Source organism: Oncorhynchus gorbuscha, linkage group LG06, assembly GCF_021184085.1.
Source record: "Oncorhynchus gorbuscha isolate QuinsamMale2020 ecotype Even-year linkage group LG06, OgorEven_v1.0, whole genome shotgun sequence".
In the NCBI taxonomy this organism is placed as follows: Eukaryota; Metazoa; Chordata; class Actinopteri; order Salmoniformes; family Salmonidae; genus Oncorhynchus; species Oncorhynchus gorbuscha.
In genome coordinates this window covers 105,946,705-105,968,917 of record NC_060178.1, presented here as the reverse complement: position 1 = coordinate 105,968,917, position 22,213 = coordinate 105,946,705, and the positions used below count along the sequence as shown (strand labels likewise).

General features: G+C 45.1%; 1 pseudogene; it reads left to right on the top strand.

Moving 5' to 3' along the window:
- The window catches only part of LOC124038649, a 99,083-nt pseudogene that overhangs the window by 63,910 nt on the left and 12,960 nt on the right, over positions 1–22,213 (top strand).

Genomic DNA, 22,213 nt, shown 5'->3' with positions numbered 1-22,213 from the left:
CTCTCTCGCTCTCTCCCTCCTCTCGCTCTCTCTCCTCTCGCTCTCTCTCTCCTCTCGCTCTCTCTCTCCTCTCGCTCTCTCTCTCCTCTCCCTCTCGCTCTCTCTCCCCTCGGGCGCTCTCTCTCTCTCCTCTCGGCGCTCTCTCTCTCCTCTCCGGGCGCTCTCTCTCCTCTCCGGGCGCTCTCTCTCTCTCCTCTTCGGGCGCTCTCTCTCTCTCCTCTTCGGGCGCTCTCTCTCTCCCTCCTCTCCGGGCGCTCTCTCTCTCCTATCTGGGCGCGCTCTCCTCTCGCTCGCTCGCACTCTCTCTCCTCTCGCTTGCGATCTCTCTCTCTCTCTCTCTAGGGTGCCTTATACTGTCTCTTGGGGAACCACAGTGGGGTGTGCCTGGCCAACCTGCACGACTGGGACTGCATCACCCTGACCTGGCCTGCCATCGTCCGCTCAGGACTCAGCTCAGCTATGTCCCTGGAGAAGCCCTCCATCGTCCGCCTGTTCGACGACCTCGCTGACAAGATCCACCGCCAGTACGAGACCATCGGCATAGACTTTGCTGTAAGAGTCTCTTCCTGCCTTTCCATTGGTCAAAATTATCATTACAACCATCTGGGTTTTAATGACACCATGTCAACTTGATCTGATTGTAAAGTGAAAGTAATAACGTCATGACATGATTACTGCAGCTCCAGACCTCGTCCTATATAACACATATAATAATATATGATTAAACCTCTTAACTGTAATGTAGATCCCATCAGAATGCCGTGCGGTGGCCGTGCAGCTCCAGACCTCTGGTGTTCCTCTGCCCCCGGAACCTGTCCCCTCAGACCAAGAAGAAGCAGAGGGCCTCAGGAGCAGGAGGAGAAGAACTTAGACTCTGAACAGTGAGTACATATCTATTTTATCAGACAGCAAGAAGAGTGCTGGACACTGCTAATGAATAAACACTACAATACTGTTGTTGGACTGTGCAGAAAATCATCAACTTGCATTTGTATTGGTGTATTATCACACTAGCAAAGGTCTACCAGTTCCCATTGTTAAACTAATCCCTCAGTTATGTCTACAGTATAATGTCCACACACTTTCCAAACTACTACTATGCTGTCTCCCTCAGGAAATATGACAAGCTGGTTGGTGAACTTCTGGACCGCCTCAATGACAGAAACATGTAGGTTAACATCATCCCAATGACAGAAACATGTAGGTTAACATCATCCCAATGACAGAAACATGTAGGTTAACATCATCCCAATGACAGAAACATGTAGGTTCACACCATCCCAATGACAGAAACATGTAGGTTAACATCATCCCAATGACAGAAACATGTAGGTTCACACCATCCCAATGACAGAAACATGTAGGTACACACCATCCCAATGACAGAAACATGTAGGTTAACATCATCCCAATGACAGAAACATGTAGGTTCACACCATCCCAATGACAGAAACATGTAGGTTAACATCATCCCAATGACAGAAACATGTAGGTTAACATCATCCCAATGACAGAAACATGTAGGTTAACATCATCCCAATGACAGAAACATGTAGGTTAACATCATCCCACAGAAACATCCCAATGACAGAAACATGTAGGTAACACCATCCCAATGACAGAAACATGTAGGTTAACATCATCCCAATGACAGAAACATGTAGGTTCACACCATCCCAATGACAGAAACATGTAGGTTAACATCATCCCAATGACAGAAACATGTAGGTTAACATCATCCCAATGACAGAAACATGTAGGTTCACACCATCCCAATGACAGAAACATGTAGGTTAACATCATCCCAATGACAGAAACATGTAGGTTAACATCATCCCAATGACAGAAACATGTAGGTTAACATCATCCCAATGACAGAAACATGTAGGTTAACATCATCCCAATGACAGAAACATGTAGGTTAACATCATCCCAATGACAGAAACATGTAGGTTAACATCATCCCAATGACAGAAACATGTAGGTTAACATCATCCCAATGACAGAAAAATGAAGGTTAACATCATCCCAATGACAGAAACATGTAGGTTCACACCATCCCAATGACAGAAACATGTAGGTTAACATCATCCCAATGACAGAAACATGTAGGTTAACATCATCCCAATGACAGAAACATGTAGGTTCACACCATCCCAATGACAGAAACATGTAGGTTAACATCATCCCAATGACAGAAACATGTAGGTTAACATCATCCCAATGACAGAAACATGTAGGTTAACATCATCCCAATGACAGAAACATGTAGGTTAACATCATCCCAATGACAGAAACATGTAGGTTAACATCATCCCAATGACAGAAACATGTAGGTTAACATCATCCCAATGACAGAAACATGTAGGTTAACATCATCCCAATGACAGAAACATGTAGGTTAACATCATCCCAATGACAGAAACATGTAGGTTAACATCATCCCAATGACAGAAAAATGAAGGTTAACATCATCCCAATGACAGAAAAATGAAGGTTAACATCATCCCAATGACAGAAAAATGAAGGTTAACATCATCCCAATGACAGAAAAATGAAGGTTAACATCATCCCAATGACAGACGGTACAATAATATCCTTTTGGCTCTATTTCTTACATTTCTATCTTCAACATTTAAAATTCCACGAAATACCAAAATGTCTGTTTCTATTGGACGACTTCAGGCAGTACCTCTGTTTCAAAACGTTTTCCACCTCCTGAACACATCTGCTTTATGTTGCAGGCCCTGGAAGTTTGAGCACATTGCCATTGGCTTCATGTCTCTGTTACTGAGGGATGACCACCCCCTCCCCTCCCCCGCTGTCCTTTTCTTCGTCAAGAGCCTCAACCATGACTCCCTCCTGGTCCTGTCCAAGGTGGGCACTGCCACAGCAACCACTCTGTCCTCTGTCCGTGCACACTCTACACTCTGTCCGTGTACACTCTGTCCGTGTACACTCTGTCCGTGTACACTCTGTCCGTGTCCGTGTCTGTCCGTACACACTCTGTCCGTGTACACTCTGTGCACACTCTGTCCGTGCACACACACTCTGTCCGTACACACTCTGTCCGTGCACACTCTGTCCGTGCACACTCTGTCCGTGCACACTCTGTCCGTGCACACTCTGTCCGTGCACACTCTGTCCGTGCACACTCTGTCCGTGCACACTCTGTCCGTGCACACTCTGTCCGTGTCCACACTCTGTCCGTGCACACTCTGTCCGTGCACACTCTGTCCGTGCACACTCTGCGTGCACACACTCTGTCCGTGCACACTCTGCACACTCTGTCCATACACACGTAGAATCACTCAGACACCCAGTCATGCGTTCAGTTTCATTCACTACATTGAGATAAAGTAAAAGAGATCTCTTCAAGATGGCAGCAGTCAACAACGTTTCACATACAAATACACTTATCTTCATACATGTATATTCTCACCTCTGCTGAGGACTTTAATCATTATGGTATTTCATTGTAAGATAGAAACATCTTTATACATGTATTTATTTCCCCACTAGGTGGCGATATCAGCTGTTGCAGGGATCATGAAACAACTCAAGAGGCCACACAGAAAAGTACCAGTCAGCCCCAACACGCTCTGTAAGTAACCTGCACTTTGTCTCCTCACCAGTCCTTTTACCTGGGTTTAAATAATATTTGTTTTGAGCTGCGGTTGAGTGTGTTTGCTCTGGCGCTGTGGAACCAAAGGAATAGTCCCAAAATTGCAAACCCTGTCCACCTGGAACTCCAGGCAGGCTGAATCAAAGCATTTGAAAGAAAACAAATACTATTTGACCCCAGGTCAGATTTATAACAGGAGAGTTCGCACAAAGTGCTTAAAGTACTTGAATTTGGCACTCTGAAATTCAAGTACCGGAATACCTTGATAATCAGACCTTTTGTTGGTACTTGAAAAGTACTTCATTTTCAAATATTTTCAAATATCATTTTCAAATATATTTATGAAAAATGTATTGGTCTTGCAAATGAATTTCCAGGCAGACTAGCGAGTTGTATTTTCCCACGTGTTTAGCTCTGTTTGCCAGGCGGGCTCGCTCATTACACCCACAATGCCACTCAGCCAGGCCAAACGGCACATCCACAGCTGAAATGCACAATGTAGATTCAATTCTGCCTTGAACAATTCTGGAATCTTTTATTTCAGCTCATGAAACATTGGACCAACACTTTACATGTTGTGTTGATAATTCTGTTCAGTGTAGTTTACTCACCACTACATCACTGGACGCCTCCAACCCACTCCTTGTAAAGTGCAAAAAATGAGTCAAAGTTTGTCATTGGGTGAATAAGCCCTGAAGAGCCACATGAAGGGGGAATGACAACGCTGCATTCTGCGCTAGTGCCTGTTCTACATTGTGACTTTTTCTGCAACAACCTCCAGAGCTTCACGGGGAGCCCGCGATTTTCTGCTTTATCAAGTGGCAGCCGTGCTCCTGCCATTCTGGTTGTCATTCATGTGCCGTTTTCTTCACACAGCCCACCTGCTCTTCTCCTGACCGGCAACACTAAAGCACAGTCATTAAGCTGGAATTGTGTAGTAATGTGAATAGGAAATGTGTGTTCACCAGTAGGCATATCACAAAACTCTGCTCATCAATACTTAAATTACATCGTCATTAGTGCTGACTTACCACTCATGTATGTAGTAAGTAACTGAAACAAAGTATTATTGCATAGAACTTGTTCGGTAGTTATGAGGTTGTAGTGATATACTGCCATCTGGTGGCGACTAGAAACAATCACATAATATTCATGACTACAAATTGATGATCCTAAAGATAAATGTTAGTGCTTGAAAAAGTACTTAAGTCCTTGAATTTATCTTGCCACTGCCTGTGAGAACCCTGTAACATATACAGGCAGCTTATCTCACCACCTCTCTCTCTCTACCAAGTGGTCTGATTGCAGGGGACAGGCCTGATAACCAGTGGCTCCAGTATAACAGTAACCTCATGGTCATCTCTCTTCCCTCTCTCCTTCTTCCTCCTCTTCCCTTTACCAGGTGGTATGAAAGAGCTGGCTGGTTTGATAGCAGGGGACAGGCCTGATAACCAGTGGCTCCAGTATAACAGTAGCAGTTTGCCTCGTACCCAGCAGGACTGGGAGGGCTGTACGTTTGTAGAGAAGACCCACTGGGGATACTACAGCTGGCCACAGAAACTCATGATGTACGCTCCTTCTGAGGAGCAGCCCAAACAAGGACTGACCAGGGGGAGATGACAGAGGTGAGGAGATGACACACACACACACACAATGGCCACAGTCCGGTGCTCTACCCTTGTTCCCGAAGTGTGCACTCCTACACTCCCCGTCATGGATGTAAAATTAATTTATTTTAGTGTAAGGAATATGGTGGAAACTCCTCGAGCCATGCATGCTTCCAATGCTTTTGAAATGCATGAGTGGGAGTGACAACGGCACACTTCTGGCTGAAGGGTAGAGAATCAGAATGCTTTCTCTCACTCTTGAAAAATGTATGTAACATCCTCTGCTGTAAAAGGTGATATCTCATGTCCACTGTTATAACTGTTTTGTTTCTTCCCTCCAGCGAGAGCAGATCATCTATGACCACTTCTCAGATCCAGGATTCATCAACCAGCTGATTGAGTTCCTCTCTCTGGAGGACCGCAAGGGCAAGGACAAGTTCAGTCCCCGCAGGTTCTGCCTTTTCAAGGTGAGGGAGACAGATCAGGATTTAATCTCAAAGGTCTTTCCTGAACCCTTATTAATACCTTGATTCCTCTCTTCAATCTCAAAGGTCTTTCCTGAACCCTTATTAATACCTTGATTCCTCTCTTCAATCTCAAAGGTCTTTCCTGAACCCTTATTAATACCTTGATTCCTCTCTTCAATCTCAAAGGTCTTTCCTGAACCCTTATTAATACCTTGATTCCTCTCTTCAAATGGTCTCCTTGCTTCCCTCTGACTTTTTCAAATGTAGACTGGGTGAGCATGACAGATAGAAGCTACGTAAACGAGGGAAGACTTCTGAGGATGAACCTAGACAGTTTTTGTAGGCTAAGAAAATGGTTGGAATGGTGCTACAATGGACCGCTGTCGCTTTACAGGCTCCTGACCAAGTCTGCTATTTTGGGTGTTTCTCTTTTTTTCACTGATCTTAACTTTATTTATGCATAATGTATCTTCCATCATTTCCTATGACCAAAAATAACTTCTGGACAACAGAACAGCGATCAATAACCTCAATTTTGATCATATTTCTACTTCTAAGAGTCAGTGGCGCAGGACCACTGACTCTCAGAAGAGAAAGAGACGGCGTGAGAGAGGCCGACCTGTGGGCACCCTGACGAAACTACCGCCTATACACTCCGTTCTATTGGCGAATGTACAATCACAGGAGAACAGACTGGACAAGTGCCATTCGAGACTATCCTATCAACGGGACCTGAAGAACTGTAATGTCCTATGTTTCGCTGCGTTTTGGCTGAACAAGGACAGGGATAATAATATACATCGAGCTCTATTTTATGTATCTGACATAACGGGGGGAGGTGTGTGTCTCACGGTTAACAACAGCTGGTGCGCGATCTCTAATATTAAGGAAGTCTCGAGGTTCTGCTCGCTTGAATACCTTAATACCTTAGATGTAGACCATAGTTTTACCAAAATAGTTTTTATAAATGTTTTGTAGCTGTCTATTTACCACAACAAACCAAGACTACACTCAATGAGCTGCATAAGGCCATAAGCAAACAAGAAAATGCTCATCTGTGATTTTAATGTAGGCAAACTGAACTCTGTCTTACCTCATTTCTACCAGTATGTCACTTGTGCAACTCGACGAAAATAAACTCTAGATCACCTTTACTCCACACACAGAAATTCATACAAAGCTCTCCCTCCAGTTGGTTAATCCGATCACAACTCTATCCTCCTGATTCCTACTTACAAGCAAAAACTCAAACAGGAAGTACCAGTGACGCGCCCAATACGGAAGTGGTCTGATGAAGCGGATGCTTAGCTACCACAGACTGGAATATGTTCCGTTATTCATCCGATGACATTGAGGAGTTTACCACATCAGTCACCAGCTTTATTAATAAGTGCATCTATGACATCGTCCCCACAGTGAACGTACATCCATATCCCAACCAGAAGCCATGGATTACAGGCAATATCCGCACTGAGCTAAAGGCTAGAGCCGGGCGCTTTCAAGAAGTGGGACACTTATCCGGAAGCTTATGAGAACTCCCTCAATGACTTCTGATGAGCCATCAAACAGGCAAAGCATCCCCACTGCCCTCTCCCACCTGGACAACAGGAACATGCTGTGAGTATGCTGTTCATTGACTACAGCTCAGCGTTCAACAACATAGTCACCTCAAGCTCATCACTAAGCTAAGGACCCTGGGACTGAACACCTTCTACAACTGGATCTGATGAGACAGCCTATAAGTAGGACGGCAGAGAACTGGAAGTGTGGTGCCAGGACAACAACCTCTTCTCAACGTCAGCAAGACAAACAGGCTACACACCAACCAACACTGAAAAGGTTTGGCTTGGGTCCTCCCGGACCTCTATACCAGGCGGTGTTAGAGGAAGGCCCAAAAAATTGTCAGACACCCAAGTTATAGACTGTTTTCTGCTACTGCATGGCAAACTGTACAGATGCACCAAGCCTGGAACCAACAGGACCCTGAACAGCTTCTACCCCCAAGCACCAGTTAGCCTTGAGCTAGGCCCATATACCAGCTAATTCTAGGGCTACAATACCTCTTGCCAATTGGTCTGGACCCTTTGATGTCGACGCGGAGACCCGCCGATCTATCACGACTGGTCTGCCGAAGTGCTTGCACCGGGCTTTTCCATTGCGATGTTGCCGAAGACCCATCTTCTTCCCCCGGCCCGCTAGCATTCTAAGCACTGTCTCCCCCACTCGCCTAGCGTAGTACTGACTACTGAATGGCTCTGTGACTCGCCTACTGCTGTTCTTTAGACCCTATGATTACTCTGCTACACAGCTGATGCCCCCGGAACTGTTTCAATAACACGGTACCTCATTTTGTTTATCTGTCGGCCCCAGCCTCAAACTCCGGTCCTGTATGTACCTAACTGACCCGCTCTGCCCATTCATCGCCATTTACCCGTTGTTGTCTTAGCTCTCACGATCAACACTGGCGACTGCATTATGTCTCTCTTTGTCAATATGCCTTCTCTCGGCTAATCCTTATTGTTTTATTTCACTGTAGAGCCTTCAGTCCCGCTTACCTTGCCGTAGCTTTTTGTCCCACCCTCCACACATGTGGAGACGAAACCTCTCTCATCGTCACTCAATGCTTAGGTTTACCTCCACTGTACCCACATCCTACCGTACCCTTGTCTGTACATTACGCCCTGAATCTATGCTACCACGCCCAGAAATCTGCTCCTTTTCTTCTCTGTTCCCAACGTACTCGACAACCAGTTCTTATAGCCATACCCTTATCCTACTCCTCTGTTCCTCTGGTGATGTAGAGGTTACCCCCAGGCACTGTAGATCCCAGTACCACACCTATTCCCCAGGCGCTATCATTTGTTGACTTCTGTAACCGTAAAAGCTTTGGTTTCATGCAACATCAGAAGCCTCCTCCCTAAGTTTGTTTGCACACTCTGCCAACTCTGATGTCCTAGCCGTGTCTGAATCCTGGCTTAAGAAGGCCACAAAAAAAAAGAAATGTTCATCCCCAACTACAATATTTTCCGCCAAGATAGAACTGCCGTGGGGGCGGGGTCGCAATCTACTGCAGAGACAGCCTGCAGAGTTCTGTCATGCTATCCAGGTCTGTGCCCAAACAGTTTGAGCTTCTACTTCTAAAAATTCACCTTTCCAGAAATAAGTCTCTCACTGTTACCGCTTGCTGTAGACCCCCCTCAGCCTCCAGTTGTGCCCTGGACTCCATATGCAAATTAATTGCCCCTCATTTATCTTCAGAGTTCGTACTGTTAGGTGACCTAAACTGGGACATTCTTAACACCCAGGCCGCCCTACAATCTACGCTAGATACCCTCAATCTCACACATTATCAAGGAACCTACCAGGTACAACCCCAAATCCGTAAACACGAGGCACCCTCATATATATCATCCTGATCAACCTGCCCTCTAAATACACCTCTGCTGTCTTCAACCAGGATCTCAGCGATCACTGCCTCATTGCCTGCGTCCGTAATGGATCCGCTGTCAAACGACTACCCCTCATCACTGTCAAACGCTCCCTAAAACACTTCGGGTAGCAGGCCTTTTTAATCGACCTGGCCCTGGTATCCTGGATACTGACCTCATACCGTTAGTAGAGGATGCCTGGATATTCTTTAAATGTGATTTCCTCACCATCTTAACCTGTCTTGGACAGAAACGGAACCCCTCGCCAACAGCCAATGAAATTGCAGGGCGCCAAATACAAATCAACAGAAATCTCATAAATCAAATTTCACCATTTTAAAGATCAAATTCTCGTTAATCCAGCCACAGTGTCTTGATTTAAAAAATGCTTTACAGCGAAAGCTCCACAAACTATTATGTTAGGTCACCACCAAGCCGCAGAAAAACCCAGCCATTTTTCCAGCCAAAGAGAGGAGTCACAAAAAGCACAAATAGAGATAAAATGAATCACTAACATTTGATGATCTTCATCAGATGGCACTCATAGGACTTCATGTTACACAATACATGTATGTTTTGTTCGATAAAGTGCATATTTAAATCCAAAAATCGTATTTTACATTGGTATGTTATGTTCAGTAGTTCAGAAACATGCTATGATTTTTCAGAGAGCCACATGAATTCACAGAAATACTCATTATAAATGTCGATGAAAATTCAAGTTTTATGCATGGAACTTTAGATACACTTCTCCTTAACTTTGGGATAGGGGGCAGCATTTTCACTTTTGGATGAATAGCGTGCCCAGAGTATACGGCCTCTTACTCAGTCCCAGATGCTAATAAATTAATATTATTATTAATATTGAATAGAAAACACTCTGAAGTTTCTAAAACTGTTTGAATGATGTCTGTGAGTATAACAGAACTCATATGGCAGGCAAAAACCTGAGAAAAAATCAAACCAGGAAGTGGGAAATCTGAGGTTTGTCGTTTTTTAACTCAGCCCCTATCGAATTCACAGTGGGACATGGGTTATTTTGCACTTCCTAAGGCTTCCACTAGATGTCAACTGTCTTTAGAACATTTCAGGCCTCTACTGTGAAGTGGGAGCGAATGAGAGCTGTTTGACTAAGGGGTAGCAGCCTCGTTGTCAGTCACGCGCATTTCACATGAGATGTATCTCTTGTTCCATTGCTTTTCTACAGACAATTGAATTCTCCGGTTGGAACATTATTGAACATTTATGATAAAAACATCCTAAAGATTGATTCTATACTTAGTTTGACAAGTTTCTTCGACCTGTAACATAACTTTTTTAACTTTTTGTCCGACTGGACCTGAACGCGCTTTTGGATTTGTTTACCAAACACCCTAACAAAAGAACCTATATAGAAATAAATTATGGACATTATCGAACAAAACAAACATTTATTGTGAAACTGCGAGTGCATTCTGATGAAGATCATCAAAGGTAAGTGAATGTTTATAATGCTATTTATGACTAATGTTTACTGAGCAACATGGTGGATATTCTATTGGCTAGTTTGGGCTCTGAGCGCCATTTAAAAAAAAATCTGACACAGCGGTTGCATTAAATAAGCATGCCCCGTTCAAAAAATGTAGAACTAAGAGCAGATATAGCCCTTGGTTCACTCCAGACTTGACTGCCCTTGACCAGCACAAAACCATCCTGTGGTGTACTGCATTAGCATCGAATAGCCCCCGTGATATGCAACTTTTCAGGGAAGTTAGGAACCAATATACACATGCAGTTGGAAAGCAAAGGCTAGCTTTTTCAAAGATAAATTTGCATCCTGTAGCATGAATTCCCAAACGTTCTGGGACACTGTAAAATCCTCCATGTAGAATAAGAGCACCTCCTCCCAGCTGCCCACTGCACAGAGGCTAGGAAATACTGTCACCACTGATAAATCTACGATAATCAAGAATTTCAATAATTATTTTTCTACGGCTGGCCTTGCTTTCCACCTGGCTACCGCGACCACGGCCAACAGCTCTGCACCCCCCGCAGCAACTTGCCCAAGCCCCCCCGCTTCTGCTTCACCCAAATCCAGATAGCTGATCGTCTGAAAGAGCTGCAAAATCTGGACCCCTACAAATCAGCCGGGCTAGACAATCTGTACCCTCTCTTTCTGAAAGTATCTGCCTCAATTGTTGCGAACCCTATTACTAGCCTGTTCAACCTCTTTCATATCGTCTGCGTTCCCTAAAGATTGGAAAGTTGCCACGGTCATCCCCTTCTTCAAATGGGGAGACACTCCAGACACAAATTATTACAGACCTATATCCATCCTGCCCTGCCTTTCTAAAGTCTTCGAAAGCCAAGTTAATAAACAGATCACCGACCATTTCGAATCCAACCGTACCTTTTCCGCTATGCAATCTGGTTTCCGAGTTGGCCATGGGTGTACCTCAGCCACGCCCAAGGTCCTAAACAATATCATAACTGCCATGGATAAAAGACAGTACTGTGCAGCTGTCTTCATCGACCTGGCCAAGGCTTTCGACTCTGTCAATCACCGCATTCTTATTCTCAAGTGACTGCCTCACCAACTACTTGTCAGAGTTAAGTGTGTCAAATCAGAGGGCCTCTATGGGGGTGCCACAGGGTTTAATTCTCTGGCCGACTTTTTCTCTGTATATATCAATGATGTCGCTGTTGCTGCTGGTGATTCTCTGATCCACCTTTACGCAGACAACACACTTCTGTATACTTCTGGCCCTTCTTTGGACACTGTGTTAACAAACCTCCAGATGAGATGCAACGCCATACAACACTCCTTCCGTGGCCTCCAACTGCTCTTAAATGCTAGTAAAACTAAATGCTTGCTTTTCTACCGATCGCTGCCCGCACCTGCCCGACTAGGATCACTACTTTGGACGGTTCTGACTTAGAATATGTGGACAACTACAAATACCTTTGTGTCTGGTTAGACTATAAACTCTCCTTCCAGACTCACATTAAGCATCTCCAATCCAAAACTCAATCTAGAATCAGCTTCCTATTTTGCTACAAAGCCTCCTTTACTCATGCTTCCATAAAACTGACTATCCTGCCGATCCTTGACTTCGGCGATGTCATTTACACAATAGACTCCAACACTCTACTCAGCAAATTGGATGCAGTCTATCACAGTGCCATCCGTTTTGTCACCAAAGCCCCATATACTACCCCCCACGTGACCTGTATGATATGACACTGATATGTCTGCCAGACATGCAGAGATGCGATTCGCCACCTGGTCATCAGAAGGGGGAAAGGAGAAGATTAATTGTGTGTCGTCTGCATAGCAATGATAAGAGAGACCATGTGAGGTTATGACAGAGCCAAGTGACTTGGTGTATAGCGAGAATAGGAGAGGGCCAAGAACAGAGCCCTGGGGGACACCAGTGGTGAGAGCGCGTGGTGAGGAGACAGATTCTCGCCACGCCACCTGGTAGGAGCGACCTGTCAGGTAGGACGCAATCCAAGCGTGGGCCGCGCCGGAGATGCCCAACTCGGAGAGGGTGGAGAGGAGGATCTGATGGTTCACAGTATCGAAGGCAGCCGACAGATCTAGAAGGATGAGAGCAGAGGAGAGAGAGTTAGCTTTAGCAGTGCGGAGCGCCTCCGTGATACAGAGGAGAGCAGTCTCAGTTGAATGACTAGTCTTGAAACCTGACTGATTTGGATCAAGAAGGTCATTCAGAGAGAGATAGCGGGAGAGCTGGCCAAGGACGGCACGTTCAAGAGTTTTGGAGAGAAAAGAAAGAAGGGATACTGGTCTGTAATTGTTGACATCGGAGGGATCGAGTGTAGGTTTTTTCAGAAGGGGTGCAACTCTCGCTCACTTGAAGACGGAAGGGACGTAGCCAGCGGTCAGGGATGAGTTGATGAGCGAGGTGAGGTAAGGGAGAAGGTCTCCGGAAATGGTCTGGAGAAGAGAGGAGGGGATAGGGTCAAGCGGGCAGGTTGCGGGCAGGTACTGATACTCCCTGTATATAGACAAGTTATTACCTCGTAACACCTGCACATTGACTCTGTACTGGTAACTGGTAATCCAAAATCCCCAGTTTTCTAGAAAACACGTCTGGAAGTTTCCTGGAATAAGCAGGAAATCCAGAATCCTCCAACCAGGATTTCTGATATGGCAACCCTAGTTAAGAATCAGGCTTCCCTAACTGTGTTTTATTCCTCTCCTCTATCCCTCAGGGCCTGTTCCGGAACTTCAACGATGCCTTTCTGCCCCTGTTGAAACCACACATGGAGCGTCTGGTGGCCGACACACATGAGAGCAAACAGCGCTGTGTAGCAGAGATCACCTCTGGACTGATCAGAGGCAGCAAGCACTGGAGCTATGGCAAGGTAGGGGAGAGGAAGGAACACACTGGACCTATGGCAAGGTAGGGGAGAGGAAGGAACACACTGGAGCTATGGCAAGGTAGGGGAGAGGAAGGAACACACTGGAGCTATGGCAAGGTAGGGGAGAGGAAGGAACACACTGGAGCTATGGCAAGGTAGGGGAGAGGAAGGAACTCACTGGACCTATGGCAAGGTAGGGAAGAGAGACATACGCTGTGGTAACACCATGCTTATAACCAGTACTGCCGGTCCTCATTGCAAATAAGCATTTGTTCTTAACTGACTTACCTAGATAAATAAAAGTTGAATATTTGTTAAGTCCTTGACCTTTGACCTATGTTCCCCTCCCAGGTGGAGAGTCTGTGGGAGCTGCTGTGTCCTCTGATCCGTACAGCTCTGAACAACATCACTGTAGAAACATACGCTGACTGGGGCACCTGCATCGCCACAGCCTGTGTAAGCTGCTAACCATCCCATCCCTCTCATTCAGCAGTCCATTTCTTTCAGGTTCTTTCTCAATTGGTAGTTCCTCTGGTCCCAAATGCATCCTCTCTCCTTGTTTCCTTCCCTGCTTCCATGCTGTTGACATTTGACCTTGTTATTGTACAGGAGAACAGATGTTGACTTTAGGTTGGTTGTGTTGTACAGGAGAGCAGAGACCCCAGGAAGCTCCACTGGTTGTTTGAAATGCTGATGGAATCTCCAGTCAACGGGGAGGGGGGATCCTTCGTAGATGCCTGGTAAGGAAACACCTTGTCTCCTTTAATTCTCATCCTATTAGTGTCTAGGTGTTTCTGTGGACGGGTGTATTTATTCTGCTCCATATGTGCCCAGACGACTAGTCCTGCATGGAAGAGATGAGCTGTGTTCCAATACTCGTACTACCTTTACTTTTTGTGATGTAAATTGAGTATATAGTATGCTTATTGGCCATAGTATGGATATAGTTAGTGTGCCAAAAGTTCCCGGATGTCGTACTAAATTCGCCAAAATATGAAGTATACAAGCAGTGGACACTATTTCCATGTTTTGAGAGCACAATACAATGAATACAATCATAATAATAATAATACAGAGAATGGGCGTGGCTTCACAACGGTTTCAGATTTCAAGAAAATGGCTGCGAATATGCAGCCGATTTGAGCCGAAGTCCGACTAGAGCAGATACAATTTCATTGCTTTAACTAATTATGACAAATGTTAAGATATTTTGAGCAATGTAATAAAATAATGACTTTTCAAATAAGTTACGTTGACTGACAATTTGTTAGCTGCGCTTTCCTTACGAACCACAACATATCATTACAGCGGTATGTACCGGTATGTTAGCTAGCTAGCTAACGTTAGTAGGCTAGTACTAATGCGTCTAACTTCCCAGCACATTCGAACGCTTGGATCAACCCTTCTCCTCGGCCAGAGGGTCCAGTGTGCGCTCTGAATGCTCCAAGAGCCAAACACTGAATTTACTAACAGACAATTTGACAACTCTCTGAAATTACGTACGCCCAGAGTGCACTCCAGATTGAATTTACGAACACACCTGAAGTCGTAAAAAGTCTAAATCAAATCAAATTTATTTATATAGCCCTTCGTACATCAGCTGATATCTCAAAGTGCTGTACAGAAACCCAGTCTAAAACCCCAAACAGCAAGCAATGCAGGTGTAGAAGCACGGTGGCTAGGAAAACTCCCTAGAAAGGCCAAAACCTAGGAAGAAACCTAGAGAGGAACCAGGCCATGTGGGGTGGCCAGTCCTCTTCTGGCTGTGCCAGGTGGAGATTATAACAGAACATGGCCAAGATGTTCAAATGTTCATAAATGACCAGCATGGTCGAATAATAACAAGGCAGAACAGTTGAAACTGGAGCAGCAGCACAGTCAGGTGGACCGGGGACAGCAAGGAGTCATCATGTCAGGTAGTCCTGGGGCACGGTCCTAGGGCTCAGGTCCTCCGAGAGAGAGAGAGAGAAAGAAAGAGAGAATTAGAGAGAGCATATGTGGGGTGGCCCGTCCTCTTCTGGCTGTGCCGGGTGGAGATTATAACAGAACATGGCCAAGATGTTCAAATGTTCATAAATGATCAGCATGGTCAAATAATAGTAAGGCAGAACAGTTGAAACTGGAGCAGCAGCATGGCCAGGTGGACTGGGGACAGCAAGGAGTCATCATGTCAGGTAGTCCTGGGGCATGGTCCTAGGGCTCAGGTCAGTTGAAACTGGAGCAGCAGCATGGCCAGGTGGACTGTGGACAGCAAGGAGTCATCATGTCAGGTAGTCCTGGGGCATGGTCCTAGGGCTCAGGTTCTCCGAGAGAGAGAAAGAAAGGAGAGAATTAGAGAACGCACACTTAGATTCACACAGGACACCGAATAGGGCCAACCCAGACACGATGACCACAACAGTGAATCAACCCACTCAGGTGATGCACCCCCTGCAGGGACGGCATGAGAGAGCCCCAGTAAGCCAGTGACTCACTGTAATAGGGTTAGAGGCAGAGAATCCCAGTGGAAAGAGGGGAACCGGCCAGGCAGAGACAGCAAGGGCGGTTCGTTGCTCCAGAGCCTTTCCGTTCACCCTCCCACTCCTGGGCCAGACTACACTCAATCATATGACCCACTGAAGAGATGAGTCTTCAGTAAAGACTTAAAGGTTGAGACCGAGTTTGCTTCTCTGACATGGGTAGGCAGACCATTCCATAAAAATGGAGCTCTATAGGAGAAAGCCCTGCCTCCAGCTGGGCTTGAGAAATTGCTTAGAAATTCTAGGGACAATAAGGAGGCCTGCGTCTTGTGACCGTAGCGTACGTATAGGTATGTACGGCAGGACCAAATCAGAGAGATAGGTAGCTAGTCATTTGTTATGCTAACAAGCTAGCAAGAGGTTGCATAGCAACAGCATCAACTTCCGGTCGACAGGCGAAGTACGCTCAACTGAAAGGATACCGTTCGTTTACAGTGTGCTAAAATGAACTAATAGTATGTAGTGTATATACCTATTAAGTATGTAGTAAACAGTATGTTCGTATGGGTATTCAAACACAACTATGGAGTCTGGGTCGATGATGGTTTGTTTGTCTGTAAAATGTTTGTCTGTGAGTCAAGAATAATAATATGAGTGCCTTGGTCCTCCTTTCTTTTTGATTATATTTTATTGTTCTCTCCTGTCCAGTCTTCTGTGTACTCTGCAGGGAGGCCTGACTTAGCGTTAGGGTTAGGTGTGTGTATAACTCTCCTCTTTCCTGTCCAGTCTTCTGTGTACTCTGCAGGGAGGCCTGACTTAGCCTTAGGGTTAGGTGTGTGTATAACTCTCCTCTCTCCTGTCCAATCATCTGTATATTCTGCAGGGAAGCCTGACTCAGCAGGAGGGTTAGGTGTGTGTGTATAACTCTCCTGTCCAGTCGTTTGTATATTCTGCAAGGAAGCCTGACTCAGCAGGAGGGTTAGGTGTGTGTGTGTGCGTGCGTGCGTGCGTGTAACTCTCCTGTCCAGTCGTTTGTATATTCTGCAGGGAAGCCTGACTCTGCAGGAGGGTTAGGTGTGTGTATAACTCTCCTCTCTCCTGCCCAGTCGTCTGTATGTGCTGCAGGGGGGCCTGGCTCAACAGGAGTGGAGGGTCCCTGAGCTGCTCCACAGACTGCTGCAGTACCTAGAGCCCAAACTCACACAGGTCTACAAGAACGTCCGTGAGCGCATCGGAAGGTAGGACCTCGCCAACACATTACACAAACATTTTCATTGCTGACCCTCTTGTCCATAGCTTACTGCCACTTACCACATCAGTCATAGTTCATTCAGCTAGGTATCTAACCACACGTCAGTCATAGTTCATTCAGCTAGGTATCTAACCACACGTCAGTCATAGTTCATTCAGCTCGGTATCTAACCACACGTCAGTCATAGTTCATTCAGCTCGGTATCTAATCACACGTCAGTCATAGTTCATTCAGCTAGGTATCTAACCACACGTCAGTCATAGTTCATTCAGCTAGGTATCTAACCACACGTCAGTCATAGTTCATTCAGCTAGGTATCTAACCACACGTCAGTCATAGTTCATTCAGCTCGGTATCTAACCACACGTCAGTCATAGTAGGTAAACATTTGTCCTAACTTTTCACAGGTTGGCAAAGAGATCATAGTTCATTCAGAATTGTTGGTATCTAACCAGCAAACTGTCGAAAAAAGAATCATCAAAAAGTTCAAAATTCAGATTCATGAGTGAACTAAACTAAAGGTGTTAATCTCCCTCTGCCTCCTCTTTCGTTCTCTTTCCTCTCTTCTCCAGCGTCCTCACCTACATCTTCATGATAGACGTCAACCTCATTACACCCAGCCCACGGCCTCGCCCCGCATCAAGGAGTTCACAGAGCGCTACTGCTGCGTATCTAACCAGAACCACGTCAGTCATAGACACAGGCCATCAAACTACTGAAGACAGGTACGACCCCTAACCCATCAAACTACTGAAAACAAAGACCCCTAACCCATCAAACTACTTTACGACCCTAACCCATCAAACTACAAAAGGAGGTACGACCCCTAACCCAGGTATTAACCCAGTTATCAAACTACTGAAGACAGGTCAGGGATAGAGAACTAAACCCAGGTGTAAAGCCAAGAGAGAAGAGTCGGCTCACTGGATCACGATACAGATTTCAGTAATTCAATGTGCCAAACGTTTAGTTATGAAGACCTTGGTCAGAAAATGTTGGTTATGTATGCAAAGTACTCAAGTGGCTGATGGCCAGTGCTGGAGCTCCTTCTGACAGCCGTTCCAGAAGCTCCAACCCCTGCTTTTCAAGGTGGGTTCAAGGAAGGAAGAAATCTGAGAGGAACCAGACTCTATCATCCTCTGGCTGAATGCTAACAACCCTCATCTGTCTCTCTTAGATCCTCAGTGGAGAATGATGACAGTTATGATGAGCTGAAGAGGGATGCAAAGACCTGTCTGTCTCTGATGTCCCAGGGATCTTACACAGAGCAGATACCACTGGTCCTGCTGGCCCAACAAGAGGTGTGTACACACACACACAAAAACAGGCCAGACTCATCTACAACCACTTTCTCCATTCACTGCAATCTCCAAAGAGAAAAGGGTTAAAAAACATGTCAAGACTCTGGTTCTAACAACTCTCTGAGCCTCTGCAAAATGTTTGTTAGAAGTTGCTGTAAGGTTTGTGGTACACCTGGATGGTGTTCTCTTGGGACTATGTTACTGTAGTTTGTGGTACACGCTGTTCTCTTGGGATTATGTTACAGTAGTTTGTGGTACACGCTGGATGGTGTTCTCTTGGGACTATGTTACTGTAGTTTGTGGTACACGCTGGATGGTGTTCTAATATAATAAATATAATAATAATAATAATATAATAGCCATTTAGCAGACGCTTTTATCCAAAGCGACTTACAGGATGAGCTACAGAAGGACACAGAAGGACTATGTTACTGTAGTTTGTGGTACACGCCTCAAACAGTAGTTTGTGGTACACCCTGGATGGTGTTCTCTTGGGATTATGTTACAGTAGTTTGGGTACACTGAAGACAGTTTGTGGTACACGCTGGATGGTGTTCTCTTGGGATTAACCAGTCAAGTTTGTGATACAGGCTGATGGTGTTCTCTTGGGACTATGTTACAGTAGTTTGTGGTACACGCTGGATGGTGTTCTCTTGGGATTATGTTACAGTAGTTTGTGGTACACGCCATGTTCTCTTGGGACAAATGGTGTTCTCTTGGGATTATGTTACTGATTATGTTACTGTAGTTTGTGGTACACATTGGATGGTGTTCTCTTGGGACCCATCAAACACGCTGGATGGTGTTCTCTTGGGATTATGTTACAGTAGTTTGTGGTACACCCTGGATGGTGTTCCCTATGTTACAGTAACCCATCTTGGGAAACTAGTTTGAATACAGGCTGGATGGTGTTCTCTTGGGACTATGTTACAGTAGTTTGTGGTACACGCTGGATGGTGTTCTCTTGGGATTATGTTACAGTAGTTTGTGGTACGCTGATGGTGTTCTCTTGGGACTATGTTACAGTAGTTTGTGGTACACGCTGGATGGTGTTCTCTTGGGATTATGTTACTGTATTTTGTGGTACACGCTGGATGGTGTTCTCTTGGGATTATGTTACTGTAGTTTGTGGTACATGCTGGATGGTGTTACTGTAGTTTGTGGTACATGCTGGATGGTGTTCTCTTGGGATTATGTTACTGTAGTTTGTGGTACACGCTGGATGTAGTTTGTGGTACCCACGCTGTTCTCTTGGGATTATGTTACAGTAGTTTGTGGTACACGCTGGATGGTGTTCTCTTGGGATTATGTTACAGTAGTTTGTGATACAGGCTGGATGGTGTTCTCTTGGGACTAGTTACAGTAGTTTGTGGTACACGCTGGATGGTGTTCTCTTGGGATTATGTTACTAATAACGCTGGATGGTGTTCTCTTGGGATTATGTTACTGTAGTTTGTGGTACCTGGATGGTGTTCTCTTGGGATTATGTTACTGTAGTTTGTGGTACATGCTGGATGGTGTTACTGTAGTTTGTGGTACATGCTGGATGGTGTTCTCTTGGGATTATGTTACTGTAGTTTGTGGTACACGCTGGATGGTGTTACTGTAGTTTGTGGTACACGCTGTTCTCTTGGGATTATGTTACAGTAGTTTGTGGTACACGCTGGATGGTGTTCTCTTGGGATTATGTTACTGTAGTTTGTGGTACACGCTGGATGGTGATTCTCATTATGTTACAGTAGTTTGGGTGTTACAGTACACGCTGGATGGTGTTCTCTTGGGATTATGTTACAGTAGTTTGTGGTACATGGTGTTCTCTTGATTATGTTACTGTGTTTGTGGTACTGGATGGTGTTCTCTTGGGATTATGTTACAGTAGTTTGTGGTACACGCTGGATGGTGTTCTCTTGGGATTATGTTACTGTAGTTTGTGGCTGGACTTGGGATTATGCAGTAGTTTGTGCTGGATGGTGTTCTCTTGGGATTATGTTACAGTAGTTTGTGGTACACGCTGGATGGTGTTCTCTTGGGATTATGTTACAGTAGTTTGTGGTACAGCTGGATGGTTTGTTCTCTTGGGATTATGTTACTGTAGTTTGTGGTACACGCTGGATGGTGTTCTCTTGGGATTATGTTACAGTAGTTTGTGGGCTGGATGGATTATGTTACAGTAGTTTGTGGTACACGCTGGATGGTGTTCTCTTGGGATTATGTTACTGTAGTTTGTGGTACACGCTGGATGGTGTGGGATTAACTGTAGTTTGTGGTACACGCTGGATGGTGTTCTCTTGGGATTATGTTACAGTAGTTTGTGGTACAGCTGGATGGTGTTCTCTTGATACATGGTGTTCTCTTGGGTAGTTTGTGGTACACGCTGGATGGTGTTCTCTTGGGATTATGTTACAGTAGTTTGTGGTACACGCTGGATGGTGTTCTCTTGGGATTATGTTACAGTAGTTTGTGATCGCTGGATGGTGTTCTCTTGGGACTATGTTACAGTAACAACGCTGGATGGTGTTCTCTTGGGATTATGTTACTGTAGTTTGTGGTACACGCTGGATGGTGTTCTCTTGGGACTATGTTACAGTAGTTTGTGGTACGCTCTTGGGATTATGTTACTGTATTTTTGTGGTACAGCTGGATGGTGTTCTCTTGGGATTATGTTATGTAGTTTGTGGTACAGCTGGATGGTGTTACTGTAGTTTGTGGTACACGCTGTTCTCTTGGGATTATGTTACAGTAGTTTGTGGTACACGCTGGTGGTGTTCTCTTGGGATTATGTTACAGTAGTTTGTGACTGGATGGTGTTCTCTTGGGATTATGTTACAGTAGTTTGTGGTACACGCTGGATGGTGTTCTCTTGGGATTATGTTACAGTAGTTTGTGGTACACGCTGCATGGTGTTCTCTTGGGACTATGTTACAGTAGTTTGTGGTACACGCTGGATGGTGTTCTCTTGGGATTATGTTACTGTAGTTTGTGGTACACGCTGGATGGTGTTCTCTTGGGATTATGTTACTGTAGTTTGTGGTACATGCTGGATGGTGTTCTCTTGGGATTATGTTACTGTAGTTTGTGGTACACGCTGGATGGTGTTACTGTAGTTTGTGGTACACGCTGTTCTCTTGGGATTATGTTACAGTAGTTTGTGGTACACGCTGGATGGTGTTCTCTTGGGATTATGTTACTGTAGTTTGTGGTACACGCTGGATGGTGTTCTCTTGGGATTATGTTACAGTAGTTTGTGGTACACGCTGGATGGTGTTCTCTTGGGATTATGTTACTGTAGTTTGTGGTACACGCTGGATGGTGTTCTCTTGGGATTATGTTACTGTAGTTTGTGGTACACGCTGGATGGTGTTCTCTTGGGATTATGTTACAGTAGTTTGTGGTACACGCTGGATGGTGTTCTCTTGGGATTATGTTACTGTAGTTTGTGGTACACGCTGGATGGTGTTCTCTTGGGATTATGTTACTGTAGTTTGTGGTACACGCTGGATGGTGTTACTGTAGTTTGTGGTACACGCTGTTCTCTTGGGATTATGTTACAGTAGTTTGTGGTACACGCTGTTCTCTTGGGATTATGTTACAGTAGTTTGTGGTACACGCTGGATGGTGTTCTCTTGGGATTATGTTACAGTAGTTTGTGGTACACGCTGGATGGTGTTCTCTTGGGATTATGTTACAGTAGTTTGTGGTACACGCTGGA